Genomic DNA, 12,322 nt, shown 5'->3' with positions numbered 1-12,322 from the left:
GAAACCACCCAATGAGAAGCCCACGAACCGCAACGAAGAGTAGCCCTGCTCGCCGCAACTAGAGAGAGCCCGTGCGCAACAACGAAGACCCAACGCAGCCCCCTCCCCCCAAAAAATATATATTTATTTCTTTTTTGTAAAATCTAAATGATGTCTGCAACCTTCAGAGCCTGACTTCTTGCTCGAAAGAGAGGAAGGAAGTTTTGTTATTGAGAAAGCTCATTGACTAAAACGAAACAGAAAAACAAACAAATAAAAAACAAAAAACCGCAAGGAGAATGAAGTAAAGGAACTTGGAGCTTCCTCATCAGAGGCCTGAACCATGCAGGGTCTGCGGGGGCTGAAAGGGGGCTTGTAGCAGCCTTCTGTCCACGTGGGCAGACGCCTCAGAAGCAGGGCCTTCTGTCCATGTGGGCACACCCCTCAGAAGCAGGGTTTTGAAAGGAAAGAGGATGCAGAGAGGTTCATGACTTGATGCTGGCCGGCTGGAACATCCAGGATGCAGATGCCCAGGCCACAGGGCCCTGAGGTCAGAGGGAGCAGGCTGGTGCCAGACTCTCAGCCCTTTGCTGGGGCCACTGGTCCATCTGTGACCACGGTTGATTGCAAGAGTGTGGGTTAGGGGTTGAAAAACATCTGGGCTCTAGACACTTCTGTTAAAAGATAAACTGAGGGATATTAAGAATTTTAAGGGTTCATTGGAGCAAAAATCAGTTCCCATCGGGCAGTGCCAAACCAGAAGCAGTTAGGAGTATTCCACTGACTGGGGGCTGGGGGCACTTATATAGAGAAACTGCGAAAGCAAAGAAAGGAAATGATTCAGTTGACTGAAGTGTAAAGCCCAGTTGGCTCTTTGTGATTGGTTGTCCTTAGCCTTTTAATTTCATAACCTCGAAGCACTTACAGGCTTAGATGTTGGTTGGCTTATGTAGGCTGCCTCAGCCTAACCACCTCCTTCTTAATTAATGCAACACCAAAAAAAGCAAAAAGGACTTCCCTGGCGGTCCAGTGGTTAGGACTCTGCACTTCGACTGCAGGGGGCACAGGTTCGATCCCTGGTCAGGGAAATAAGATCCCGCATGACGCGCAGCGTGGCCAAAAAAATAAAAAAAATTAATGCAGCACTTCCTAGGCGGGGTGACCTATACTGAATCATTCTCTTGGTTTCCTCACCTATAAACTAGGGATGGTACCACCACCTATTCCCAGGGCTTCTGTGAGAACAAATGGAGGAGGGCAAAGCTGGGCTGGGCCATGCCAACCTGAGGGGTTGGCCTGTGGTCCGTTTGTGGTCACAAGGAGGGCTCTTTCCTGTGGGCAAAAGGGAGTAGTAACCCTCGAGCAACTTCGCTTTAGGGCCATGTGACAGGTGCACTCTCTTCCCAGCCCTGTCAGCGGCTGATGGGTCCAATGAGGCTTCGCCAAAATGTAGCTTTTCCTAACACGGGTCTTTCTTCAAATTCCGTCCTACACTGCTGACCACAAACTTCTCTGCGAGCGTCTTTTGCCAGAATGAAGCTGGCGTAACTGTAGAAAGAGGCAGTGTTATATATACATGATTGTGAAAAATGCTGTAGTGACTGGCACTTAGGAAATATTCATTCATTCATTTAATTTATCCACCAACAAACAGGCACTGAGCCCTGCTCTGGTCCCAGGCACTGGGGCGACTGGGGTAGCCTGGCAGACATGGTCTCTGCCTTGATCTGGAACTTGCCTCCTTGAGGGAAAAGCTTGCAAAGAACACAAGTAACTTACCCTCTGTTAAAGAAAAAAATAAAGACTAAGAGACCAAAGATTGAGCACTAAGTGGGAAAGTTTTACTGCTTAGTGGGGAATCCGACAGCGTGCAGTCTTGGATGTGGGGGACGAGGTCTAGGCAGGGGAAGGGTTGCTGTCAGGCTTTCATAGCTAAACGCCCACAGGCTGTAACTCATTGACACTAAGAAGATAGCCTCGTGAGCCTTGGTGCCCAGGCAATACCTGGGCTTGTTGGTTAGGTGGGCACCTGGCTGATTGGAGGTGGTCTCCTGCATGACAGGGGCTGCCCATGGCCTCATGGTACTCTGCCGGTTGTGTCTTGTGCCGTGTGCAAGATTTGCCGAGTCTGGACTGTGGCACCCAGTGGGGTCTGTGTTGTAGCAGTAGGCTGGGTAGCCAGGTCAGGTTTGTCCCATCTAATGGGTTATATACCCATTAAAGGTGAAAATTCTTAAGATAATGCAGAAACATGGAAAATAATCTGTGAACTCTTAACTGCAAGGAGTAGAACATGGAAAGATCACAACTGCAGTACTCAGAAATCCTTGGGTAGCAAGTGACAGAAATGCAAATCTAACTAGCTTAAACAAAAATGAGAATTTGTGGCCTCATGTGTCTGGGAATCTAGGGTATTGTTGGATTTCTGGGTCCAGGATTCAAACAATGTCCCTGGGGTTCTTTCTGTCCCTCGCAGCTCTGCTGGTCTCTCCTCCACTTAATTCTTGGCTGCTCAGGGGATCCCATAGCAGCCCTCTTAGCAACCCCAGTGCAAAGAGAGCATCTTTTCGGAAAAGCAGCCGGAAAGTCCTGGAAGATACACTTTATGGTAGCACGGTATCTCTTGCCTGCCTGATGCCTGGAGTGGAGGGGAGGAATGATGGCAGGGGGTTAGGTTGAATGGCTGTCAGAGGAGGGGAGGAAGGAGGGCCACACAGTGAAAACCACGACTGTCCACCCCAACTGTGTAAGAATAGGCACCTCCTGGTAGTGCCAGAGACTCCTCAGTAACTTGTAGTCCTGGGTGGTAGGAGCTTGGGTTTTAAAGTTGTTTCCAGTCACAAAAATCACAGTGTTTAAAGAGAACAGTCTGACTCAGAATTGTCCTTCCTGTTACATTATGATTGGGGCCAAAATAGACATTTGCGTTTAAGCCTTGATCCTGTATACCAGGGTTTAGCAAACCTTTTCTGAAAAGGGCAGATAGTAAATATTTTAGGCTTGTGGCCTGGGTGGCCTCTGTGGTACTACTGAACTTGACCATGGTAGCTTGAAAGCAGCCATAGCCTATGCCTAAACAAGTGGACGTGGGCCAGATTTGGCCCACAGGCATTATCTTGCTGACTCCTCATATAGATGTCTGAAAATCTTGTATTCAAATAGGCCATAAAACATTGCTCTGAAGTAAACTGTATGTTTGCAAACCACATATCTGATAAGGGATTAATATCCCCCCCAAATAAGGGACTCCTAGAACTCAGTAGCAAAAAACCAAATAACCCAATTAAAAAAAAGGCAAAGGACTTGAATAGACATTTCTCCAAAGAAGACATACAAATGGCTGACAAGTATATGAAATGATACTCAACATCTCTAATCATCAGGGGAGTGCAAATCAGAGCCACAGTGAGATAATACTTCACACCCGTTAGGATGGTCATTATCAAAAAACAAAAAATAATAAGTGTTGGCAAGGATGTGGAGAAACTGGAACCCCTGTGCCCTGTTGATGGGAATGTAAAACGGTGCAGCTGCTGTGGGAAACAGTATGGAGGGTCCTCAAAATATTAAAAATAGAACTACCATATGATAGCAATTCCACTTCTGGGTATTTATCAAAAAGAATTGAAATCAGGATCTCAAAGAGATGATTGCACACCCATGTTCATTGCAGCATTATTCACTATAGCAAAGAGATGGAAGCAACCTAAATGTCCTTTGACAGATGAATGGATTAAGAAAATGTGGTGCGCGCGCCCGCACACACACACACACACACACACAACAGTATATTATTCAGCCTTAAAAAAGAAGGAAATCCTGCCACATGCGACAGACAACGTGGATGAATCTTGAGAACGTTATGCTAAGTGAAATGAGCTCTTCACAGAAGGACAAACACTGTATGATTCCACTTATATGAGGAAACTGAAATAGTCAAACTGATAGAAGCAGAAAGTAGAGTGGTCACCATGAGCTGGAGGGGAGGAGGGCAATGCGGAGTTGCTGTTTAATAGGTATAGAGTTTCAGTTATGCAAGAATAATTCTAGAGATCTGCTGTACACATTGTGCCTATAGTTAACAATAAACAATACTGTATCGTGCACTTAAAAGTGTAAGAGGGTAGGGGCTTCCCTAGTGGTCCAGGGGCTAAGACTCTGCGCTCCCAATGCAGAGGGCCCGGGTTCGATCCCTGGTCAGGGAACTAGATTCCACATGCGGCAACTAAGAGTTCACATGCCGCAACTAAATATCCCACACGTGGCAACGAAGATCCTGTGTGCCGCAGCTAAGACCTGGCGCAGCCAAAAAAAAAAAAAAAATAGCGCCACAATGAAGGTTGGGGTGAATGTGTCTTTAAAACAAGAGTAAGAAGGTAAACATCATAAAAAAAAAAAAAACTATATCGGGGCTTCCCTGGTGGCGCAGTGGTTGAGAGTCCGCCTGCCGATGCAGGGGACACGGGTTCGTGCCCCGGTCCGGGAAGATCCCACATAACGTGGAGCGGCTGGGCCCGTGAGCCATGGCCGCTGAGCCTGCGCGTCCGGAGCCTGTGCTCCGCAACGGGAGAGGCCACAACAGTGAGAGGCTTGCGTACCGCAAAAACAACAACAACAACAACAACAACAACAAAAACTATATACCTAAAGTAGATTGTATAACAGTTTATTTTCTGTTCCTAGTGTGGTGGGAGAACATTTGGAAAACATAAAATTGATCCCACCACAAAAGCAAGGAATTAGAATTGCCCTGTTCAAAGGGGCAAGTGATGATCCATCACGGATCAGTCAGCTGAAGAAATCAGTCATGGCCACATCGGAAGAGACGATGTCTGAAGGCTGCAAGATGGCTGGCTGGGTTCAAATGCTGGCTAGGATAGCTCTTCTTGCCAGTTTTAGCAATTCATACGGTTGTGTCACGGATTTGAGACTAGCATGGCATGCCTAGTTGAGGTTTAAAGCTCCCTCCTGGACCCTCCAAGCCAGGTGTTGCTCAGGATTAAAAACATTCATTGTTTGGTCAACTGAAGGCCCTCACAGCTCTGATGAGAACGTCACCTGCGAAGGACTGGGCTCCTCCCAGCTTTGCATTTTAGCACCATCAGAGTCTGCTTCAGCAGCTGCTGTTTTAATGGGCACAGAGGGAGTGGCTGAGGGCCTCATGGGGGTCTGTTCCAGATGAGAAAAGTCTGGGGTCCTGGGGTCAGAGTGGGATCTTGGACCTTCTTACGTTCTGCAGATGTGATTGCATGGCACGCAGAGGCAACCTGGAGTGCAGAGTCCATGTGACCGTCTTGGGGTATCCACTCCACGCCTCCTACCGGGGCCAGGGAAAGGCAGAAACTCTGAGAACATTCCACTTGAATAAGATGCGTTTAAGAAGAACAACGGGAAATGGTAAACCTGGCTTGGGGAAAGGGAATGTGCTCTTTCATGTAAAACAAACCAAAAATGTGACTGTGGGAAGCATCCAAAAAATAAGATGACCTAGAGGCTGGATTTAAAAATTGGCACTGGGGGAAATCTCGTTTCCCCAGTCGATGACTCTCCCTTTAGCTGTGCTCATGCCAGCGGAGCAAACCAAAATAACTTCATAAATTAAAGTTTATGCAGGGAAGAAAGCTAGGCCTGGACTGTCACACACCAGATGAAAACCTTGACAGCTTTGTTTACAACCGACATCCTTGGTTTGAAGGTTAATGGTGTCTAGAGAAGGTTAGGTTGTACACATGTGCAATTAAAAAAAATCACTATTGATAGAGAGAGACATAGCTGTGTTTACTTACTATAGTTTATGCCACCTTTGTTGGCTTGTTTGTTTTCCCTTCTGGAAAGAATGTCTTTGTCCTTCAGTAATTAATTATAACCAGGCTTTGTTTAGATCCAAGTACATGGAAACTGCTCAGAGAGCTCAAAGTATGTCAGTGGTAGTGCCTTGTAACTAGGACCTCAATTTTTTTTCCCTTTCATTATGCAAGAAATAGAAGGATGCATTTGGGATGTAAAAGGTTCAAATTACAGAGCAGCATACATTCACAGGAGAGCTCAAAACTCCCCTCACCGCCACCAACCCGCCACCCTCACTGCCCATGAGGTTTCCTGTTCTTTCTAGAACTGTTTCTTTATGTTCACTGTTTATATGTCCACCAATAAGTGTGTATTTATGTATACATAATATACACGATTACTTTTATTTTTAATACACGTATGGGGTCATGATGTATATATATTGACGGACAACTTGCTTTTTTCACTTCACGTGTCCAGATCTGCTGCTGGTCCGTCCATGTGTGCATGACTTTTAATGCTGCAACACATCTCATAATATGCATGCGTAACTTAGTGAACCATTTATATATCCTTCCTTTTGCCGTTAAATGAAGTAATGAAGGCATGATATCACGACTGCCTTCTGGAGCTAGACTGCCTGGCTTTGAAATGGGACTTCACTTGAGGGGTCGGGGGTCAGGGGTGTACGACCCAGGGCGGGGTTGGCAAACTGCAGCCCTCTGGCCAAATCTACCCTCCTCATGTTTTTGTATGGCCCATGAGGCAAGAATGATTTTCTTATTTTCAAATGGTTGAAAAAGAAAATCAAAAGATAAATGTTTCCTGATACATGAAAATTATATGAGATTCAAACTTCAGTGTCCATAAATAAAGTTCTGTTGGAATACAGCCGTGCGCATGTGTTTACTGTTGGAATACAGCCGTGCTCACGTGTTTACTGTTGTCTGGGGCTGCTTTCATGATGCGGCAGCAGAGTTGAATAGTTGTGACAGCAACCATCTGGTCCACCTAAAATATTTACCATCTGGCCTCTTACTGAAAACATTTGTTGACCCCTGACCTAGGGCAAATTACTAAGCTCTCCGTGTCTCCACTTTCTATACCGTAAAATAAAGATAATAAAACCTACTTTGTTCAAATATAGTTAAAAAAAACCACAAAAAAACAAGACCTACTTTGTAGGGTGAAGTTACTTATCTATATCAAATAAATATCACATGTAGATTATACCAGATTATAATGTGTCAAATGTATGTGTATAAATTACATGTGAAACATTTAGAACTCTTTAAATGCTTCATAAAGGTTGGCTACTATTATACCATCGTTATTATCATTATCATAACTCTGTGCACGTGTGCAGGGACATTGCAGACACCAGAAGTGGACTTGATGGTGGAGGGATGTTGGTGAGTGCTACCGAATTGCTTTCCAGAACAGCTTTACCAATTTTTGCTCCCAGGAGTCCCTGCCGTCCCACATTTCTGACCAGCTGGATAGGGACTCACGGAGTAGATTAAAAAAAACCGAGTCTGCGAAGAGTTGGGTCCTTTTGGGCTCCAAACACACTCTTGAGAGGCAGAATTTCCCCTCTGAGTGCTGTGCCCAGATCTCTGGGTCGACCGTGCCTGGAAAGGTGTCCCCTCCAATCAGCATGAACTCACAGTTGTTGAGTGAGGGCCTCCTCTGTGCTGAGCCCTGGGCCTGTACATTCTCATTTTAAGTTTTCACAGCCACCTCTATTTTCCAGATGAAAACTGAGGGGCTCAGAGAAATTAACTTGCACAAGGTTCACAAAACTTTTGATGCCACTCCCTTACTTCCAGGAAGGGATAAGGAGGTGTCAGACTCTCCATCCGCTCCCCTCACTTTCCCAAATCCGCATCTTGATAACTGGGTATGAGCTACGTGGAAAATTGGCAGTGAGCTTCAAAGGGAGTGGCTTAGTCACGGCCGAGTTTATCTCCTCCCGTTCTAAGTAAAGAGAATTTGTCATAGCGTACGTTACTATATTTTTCATGCCCCAGTGTCACACTTTGTGCTGCTCGGTCGTGCTGGGAATGGTGCAGTTCTAATAGATAACCCCCCGTTGGGTAAAATGGCTATTTTTAGGCGTCTCCCGGCGCTCCTGTGAGGGGCCTTTGCAATAGCATTTCTCATGTTCCATCAGCGGTCTGCAAAAACATGAAGCAAATTTACCCAGATATTGTTGACCTTGTACATGAGGGGAAGAATGTTTCTGGTTTTGTGTGTGTTTTCCCTGACGAACATTTGCATTCTTTCCTTCTTCACTTCTTATTTTTTCTCATACTGACATTAAGAAACAACAGAAGGCCACTTACCCCACAATTTAAAACTTGGGATCTTAACCTGTACAGACAGTTGTTCTCTATGAGGAATGTGAAACATTTGACAGAATTTCCTGAAGGAATGAAGAGCCACAATCCCTTGATTAAAACCACGTTACGACAGAAATCAGGCCATATCCGAAAGCCCCTGGCAGAGGGCTGCTTATTTAATCAGATGAAAAAGGTAGCGCAAGTTGGATGTTTATGGCATCACCAGGGCCTTTCTGTGACGCTTAAACTTTTTAAAGAACGTACTGAGAACTTCCTCTTAAAGCTGTCTCTGCTCTGAGTTATTTTCGCAAAGGCTGGCCTTCCTTCCTGCATCCCAGTGACTGATAGTCATGGTAATAGATGAAAAGCCCAAACTTCCATTCTGACAGGCTGTGAACTTTTATCTGAAGTTGTAATTGTCAGGCTCCCCGTGTTATTTTCTTGCTGTCTTATACAGCGATGATGAAAGGGGCCTGGGGAAAAGTAAAAGAAAAAGCCTTCCGGAAGGTATGTGCCTAAAACAGTGTTTGTCAGCCTTATCAGTATTGACATTTGGGGCTAGATAATCCTTTATTGTGGGGTTGTCCTGTGCACTGGAGGGTGTTTTGTTTGTTTTTTTAAAAAAAATATTTATTTATTTATTTTTGGCTGTGTTGGGTTTTCATTTCTGTGCGAGGGCTTTCTCTAGTTGTGGCAGGCGGGGGCCGCTCTTCATCGCGGTGCGCGGGCCTCTCACTGTCGCGGAGCACAAGCTCCAGACGTGCAGGCTCAGTAGTTGTGGCTCACGGGCCCAATTGCTCCGCGGCATGTGGGATCCTCCCAGACCAGGGCTTGAACCCGTGTCCCCTGCATCAGCAGGCAGATTCTCAGCCACTGCGCCACCAGGGAAGTCCTGGAGGGTGTTTAACAGCATCCCTAGATGCTAGTAACACTCCTGTAGTTACGACAGCCAAAAATGACTCCACACACTGCCAGGTGTCCCGGTGTTGAGAGCCACTGGCCTTGATCTTGGTGGTCTTGAACTTGCATCCTGCTCCTTTGCCCTGTGCATCTCCCACTTGCAGCTCTCCCATGAGCAGGAACCTGTTTTCTTCATCCTACCCTTACTGCCTTGAGATAGTGCTACATCTGGACAGGTGTGCCAAGCTCGCCCAGGCCCGGGAACCTGGAATAAGGCATTTCGCTTGAAGTGCTGCAGCCAGCACTCTCCCTGGCAGGTCCCTGTCGCTGCTTGTGCTGCAAGGTGTGCTGATGGGCAGGTGTGTCAGTAGTAAGACCGTCTTGGAGACAGGTGTGTGGAAGGGAAACTATCTGGTCGGTGTGGGGTGGAGCCTGGCAGCCCCAGCTTCTGGTCCTGATGGCGGGGGCAACTGATGGATCACCACGCTCTGCTCCCTGGCAGCCCAGGCCTGTGATAGACAGAGAGCTGCCCTGCTGTTTCCCCTTTTGGAATCTGAGAGATGGTGAAACTCCTGGGAGAGGCTTGGCTGGATCCCAGTGAGCGGGAACACAGCCCTTTCCCAGGGCCGAGGGGCGGGAGGTTCTATGAGTGCCTCTCTCCGGGACATATGGTTCCACTGGCCCCCAGAGCACCCGGATACCTGGGTGCAGTGGCTACACTGGGGCACTGGGGGAAGAGCGCTGGTCCAGGAGTCACGTGGCCTGAGTTTGGTTTCCATTCTACTCCGAGTAGCAGTGTGACCTTAGGCAAATAGAGTCCTCCCTCTGTCCTCATGTTTCCCATAAAGCCACCTTCCTGTGTTCCTGTAGAACATTCTTCACTTCTGTTTTCTCCTGACTTACAGGCAAAGGTGGGATTGTTGACAGGTGGAATTGTGGCCTCATTGAATTTGCTTTTAGTTGTGAGTTCCTGACTAGTGGGGTTCAGTGAGGGGCTTGGGGGGGCTCGTTCATTGTTTTTTGCCTCATGTTTATGGGGTCTTGGAGGAGAGCCCAATAAATAGCGTTTCTCTTTCCTGAAGAAATTGAGAGATGAGACCCTGGTTGCGGCTTTGAACTTTGGAACTTGTCCAGATTTATTTATCAAGTAAGTCATCTTCTTCCCCTGGAGCCAGTAAATCAAGTGTCCCAAAGGCCAGGAGTTTTTAGGGAAAGTGCTGGACATTGGAGGGCAAGGGTCATGGTCAGTGTGGACTGTGAAGGCCCTGTCCTATGCCCGGTAGGGGATGCTGGCCTGGCTTTCCTTGACCATCTCATTGCTCCAGGCTGGTTTCAGACCCTGGCTTGTCCTGACCTGCTGGTGAGGGAGTACTGCTGTCATGTCCTTCTGAGCCTGGAGACAGCTCAGTGGTGACAGCCCAGGGACGACGCAGTGGTGTCCACACCACCCAGTGCCCCTCTGAGCTCAGTGGTAGAGCTCAGTAGTGGAGTAGATTACATTGGCCCTTGGTGGGATTCCCAAATTCCAAGGAAGAGCGTGGGGGATTGGGCCAACCATGAACTATCTCAGGTTCTGGGGTGCATCAGAAAACCTGCCACACCAGGTCGCTGATGTCTGCTCCTCTCGGCGTCATGGTCTCCACAGCCCCCTGGACCCTGCCTTTGGAGGCCTGTGGAGGAGCGGGACAAGCCTGCACTCTGTGTTCCCCCTTTAACTGGAAGCTTGGAGTCCTCGAGGCAGCTGCTCTGTTTTATGTGTCCCATTGACTGAGTCCAAGCTCTGCGTGAGCCTGGTCCCCGAAGTGTGATGGGTGGCCTCTCCAAGGCTGGACCAGCATCCCGGCTCTGTCCCTGGCGCACACCCAGCTTGCTTGGAGGTCATATAGCTCACCATAAAAATGGTGTGAGTGGCCAGCTCTTTCTTCACTGTGGCTCTGGGCAGCCCAACCCAGCTTTAGGGTGGATGCGAGGCCTGAGAGTGAACTTCTTTGTGGATAATGACACAATTCCAGAAAAATGCAGCATCTCCCGGATCCAGCTTCTGGAGCTTGGCCTGGGGAGGGGGGCCTGGAGGAGTTTTCGTGTTTGGGCTCTTGGCGGTTCTTTGCCCCAGGGGGGATGTGTGTGTGTGCATGTGTGCATGCTTTTTCACAGGACACATTATTTTCAGATGCTTGTGTGGACAGTTTTTGGGAGTCCCCTGGGGAAAAGGAAAAAGTACAGAATGCTGTGACACCTGATGGAAAATATTATGCCTTAGTCAATGGAGCTGATGTGTCTCCTCTGACTCTTGCCTTTAGACTAAACCAAACCTCAGCCAGAAAGGATGAGGCACACATGGAGCCTTCTGGGCTGGTGACTGTCCCTCTGCAGTGGCACTAAAGCGCCTTGGAAAAATGCTTTCAGAACCATACAGTGCTTGAGTTTGGGGGAGGTGCCGAACGGTCATCTTGGCCAAATAACTCTTTTTAAAGGAAGAGGAAACTGAAGGCCAGGGAAGACCTACGACCCACCCAGGGTTGCACAACTAGAGCTTGAATCCTGTCTCTTGAAACCCAAAAGAAGGTTTTGTCTATCCTGTGCTACTTGAGTCTTCAGACATACATTGTGACAAGTTTTAGACAGGATTTTAATTTCCACTCTGGTCTCATTTGTTCAGTCACTCTGAGCATCACACGTGCTCCAGGGACTGTGGACATAGAGGTGAGCAAGGCGGACCTGGTCCTTGTGCTCGGGGGGTTCCCAGTCTAACGGGGAAAACGGCTGTGAACAAGACACCACGTGTGAGATGCGAGCAGAAGCAGAGTCCCAGCTCCAGGAATCACCCGTCACCCCCCAGACCCCACCTTCCATCCTCCAGGCCCTCTCTGCTCTTTGCAGAAAGGCTCTCAGTATCAGAGAATTTAGGGAACTTACTTATGGTCGGCATGGCCGGGTCGAGGCCTGTGGGTCTGGGGAGGTGACACCGGGCCGCAGCACACCCCTCTCCTCCCCACTCCCACCCCGACCCGTCCCCTAGCCTTCTGAGCCACTTTCCTTGGACTCTGGCCTAGTGGCTGTGTCTCTGGTTATGAGTGTTTGGCCTTTGAGCATATTCCTCTTCTTTCCTTTTTTAAAAAGATTGAGATATAATTCACATATCACAAAATTCACCATTTAAAGTGTACATTTCAGTGAATCTCAGTGTATTCACAATGTTGTGCAACCGTCAACACTATCTCATTCCAAAACAGTTTCATCCCAAAAGAAGCCCTACACCTGTGAGTAGTCACTCGCCATTTGCCCCTGTTACAGCTCCTGGCAATCTGTGTCCT

At 47.7% G+C, this 12,322-nt stretch overlaps 1 protein-coding gene and 1 non-coding gene across 4 annotated transcripts in view; both read left to right on the top strand.

Annotated features, from left to right (window-relative positions):
* GRK5 (G protein-coupled receptor kinase 5) overlaps nt 1–12,322 on the top strand; it is a 224,512-nt gene that overhangs the window by 28,826 nt on the left and 183,364 nt on the right. The window lies entirely within an intron of this gene.
* On the top strand, nt 995–1,067 carry TRNAR-UCG (transfer RNA arginine (anticodon UCG)). The gene has a single exon. It is a non-coding gene; the product is annotated as a tRNA-Arg (tRNA).

This window comes from Delphinus delphis, chromosome 16 (genome assembly GCF_949987515.2).
Source record: "Delphinus delphis chromosome 16, mDelDel1.2, whole genome shotgun sequence".
Taxonomy (NCBI): Eukaryota; Metazoa; Chordata; class Mammalia; order Artiodactyla; family Delphinidae; genus Delphinus; species Delphinus delphis.
The sequence above is the reverse complement of the archived record's forward strand: the minus strand, read 5'-3'. Positions and strand labels throughout refer to the sequence as shown.